Source organism: Dermacentor silvarum, chromosome 4 (genome assembly GCF_013339745.2).
Source record: "Dermacentor silvarum isolate Dsil-2018 chromosome 4, BIME_Dsil_1.4, whole genome shotgun sequence".
Lineage (NCBI taxonomy): Eukaryota > Metazoa > Arthropoda > Arachnida > Ixodida > Ixodidae > Dermacentor > Dermacentor silvarum.
In genome coordinates this window covers 73,396,278-73,399,550 of record NC_051157.2, presented here as the reverse complement: position 1 = coordinate 73,399,550, position 3,273 = coordinate 73,396,278, and positions in this window count along the sequence as shown.

Below are 3,273 nucleotides of genomic sequence, written 5' to 3'. Positions count from 1 at the left end.
TCAGTCGTCTTACGCTGGTGTGTTTCGTATAACTGCGAGAACGACTGCGAAATAATCTTGAAACAGAGAAGCGTGATTGCAACACCGAACTGTTAAGTGAGACTTTCACTTTCTTTCACTTTCACTTTATTTCCTTAAAGACCCCTCTTCGCGGTATTACATAAGGGGTGGGGTACAAAAATATAAGGTACAAAGAATATAAAATTTTACAAGGCATAATGCGAGACAATTTCTTCTATGAAGGCAGATGAACAGAGTATAGAAACCATGTTGTGCGCAAGGTCGTTCCAGTCATTGCACCTGCACGAGACGTGCACGAGACGACGTAGAAGAGACGAGTAGAAGCAATAATCGCTCGTGTTATAGATGGCGCGCAGCGGATGTGGACGTGGGGTGAAATGACAAGGGAGATGTAGGAAATGAATGAAATGGGTGCAACATTTATTAGATGAACTGTCTCTTGTTGGTTGGTTCTACTGCAGGTGGCGGCGCCAGGTGCGCTGATGACGCTCCGATCATTATAAAGCCTTATCGCTCTTTAGCGCATTATTCACCCGCGTCGAACCTATATGAACCGTGATAAACCGTGCTCCGGCGGCGTCTGGTGCGATGGCGCGGGCCGTAGATTGAAAAACGATGTGCGACGCCGACAGAGAGTGCCGAGACTGCTGATAGCTTGGCGTGCTGTATTTTCGCCGTTCACTTTAGCGTTGAAGGTAAACGCGCGGGTCCGTATCTTGAAAGCCATCTGCGAGACGGGCAGAGTGCGGCGTGTGCCGAGAGCTCCGTGATAGCTGTGTTCTCGCCGTCTCGTTCGCGTTGAAGCGACAGGCAGTGCAACGGTACAGTCGCTCACTGCTGCCGGCGCTATTCTTGAAAGCAATCGTCTTACGGGATGGACGGACGGACAGTTTTCTCGTTGGGTAAGCATATAAATGCTTACGCATTGGCACGAAAGAAGTGTGCTTGCGTCTGCGGTCAAATGGGTCGCGCGTCCGGCTAACGCGCGGGGGACCCTGGTTCGAATAATCGCATCGTAGCACACGTAATTTTATTGAACAGTCTCGAAATGAGCTTAGGCAAAAACCTATGGCGAAGTGCCCGGTATGAGGTAAAGAATGCTTCGCATGAATAATAATGATGGTGTGCCTACGGGGTATTTGCTGGCTCTCATGTTTATTCTCGCCGACTTTTCCACTATTCCCTATCAATTTGATCATTTGTTGACACTCGTTTTAGCTGAGAAGACTGTGTTATTGGAGACCTTTTGAAGAGTGATCGAATGCCGATGTACGCCACGGAAGAGGCTTGTGTCCCGAGCTCTCGTGCTTGGAAAAGCATATGCCAAACTGGCTTTGTCTCTTCTTGCCTTGTTTCACCTAACAAGATGTCGCAGTTTCGCCCGAAAGGCGAAACAGTGATAGCGATAGCAGTGTATTCGACAATTACATGAAGTAAGAATGCAGTAATTGCAGTAAACATTCGCTCACTAATCAAATTAACAAGCATGGAGTCATGTACGCTCAGGTAAACAGATCTCACTCGATGACTGCGAAAACTCGCGGACACCACGCTGGCATGATGAAGAGCAAACGCTTCGTGCTGCCTGTCGCTTCAGCACATCTCCGAAACATCAGATTAGGCACGCGAGAAAACAGTGCACATCAAGCGACCAGACAGCCCAGCTCACGCAGCCCTAGCACCTACCCGCCGCAGATTACCTTAAAGATAACGTGCGTGGACCGCGTATGCGCTGAGCCGCGCGTACAGCCATTAGCAGCGACGGCCGCGCTTGAGAAGACGCCGTTCACCTGCCCCCATCCCTTTTGGCACGTTCGACCTCCAACATTTGGCGCACTGGAAGACGGTGCGCATCAAGCCACTATGAAGCCTTCCTCCTTCTCGGCTCACCCTCGCCTGCTTTCCCTCGCACCCGCAGCAAACTGCGCGCGGGGCGCGACAGAATCTTATCGCATGTTATACGGTACCTCACGGCGACGACGACGGCTAAAATTCGCCTGGAGTGTCCCTATAAACGATATAAAAAAAAACTGTCAGCCCTTCCACTGGGGTGGAGATGGAAGACCAGCGAAGCTGTAGTATGGTGAGAATTGTGTATTTCCAATTATGACTATTAAGATGTGATGGCGTAATTGGTTATTTGAACTATTAAAGAATGAGAAATATATATAATCCGGTGGTTTTCATTTATTTAGTGACCACAGGGACCATGGCCTTATGGTCGCTACGGTACACCGCCACAGGGTGTACGGCAAAGGTTGGCACGTTCTTCATAAACACGTCACCAACGCCGCGCGCATTCGGTGCGAACGCGGGCAAAACGCCGCCGCCGTCGACAACAGTTGTGCGCGTTGTTTGTTCGCGTCCCTCACCCTCGCGCGCTTTCACTCGCACAAAAGTCGCGTTTGCTCTCCGCCGTGCGTTCGCTGCCCGTGAAAGCGCGCGTCCCTCGCCCTCGCGCGCTTTCACTCGCACATACAGCATACGGACAATGAGTTTTTTTTTTTTTTTTCAATTGCCGGACGCGACCATCGAAGTGTGAGCCCTTAACAGCTTCGCTGCAAAAGCTAATATCGCTGAAGAGCTGCTTGAAGTGGCTGCGATAAGTTATGCCCCAACGCGGCGATTCTAATGGCCGGTGTCTGCGCAAGATACTTCCATGCGAGAGCCGAAACACCGTCGATTGCACCACTTTCATAGACTTTTTTTTTCCTTTTTTTTCCTTTTTATTCTTAAAATGGAGGATGTCTTCATAAATTTTTAGCAGGAAGAGGTCCCTTGCACCTTCAGTCACCTGGGCCTGAGCTGAAACACCTGCAATACCCCCGATCTGTCCGACGTTTCCTGCTCCAGAATGCAAAGCGGACGCTCGCCAACTGTCTTGGTTACTATTCTATCGAAAAGAAAAAAAATCCCCTTCTCCAATAATCCCACGCGAGCATATATTTGGTACTCAGTGTCTCATGCTTTAGACGTGTCTTCAGTGCCAAATCTGTGCACATTTGTCCGAAAACCATAACTATTGGCAACAAATCACTTGACTCGTTCATCGCTACTTTTCTGCCCACCTGATGAGCTATCAGCCACGACACTTCGGACACGGCAAGTTCATCTCTCTCAATTTGCAATGGCACCGTCGCGCTGCACTTGCACGACGTGCACTCACGTGAACTGGTTCACCAAGTAAAGCCAAATCGGTGAGAATATAATAGGCCCATTTCACGATGTTAGCGAGTGAGAGACGGCAAGCAT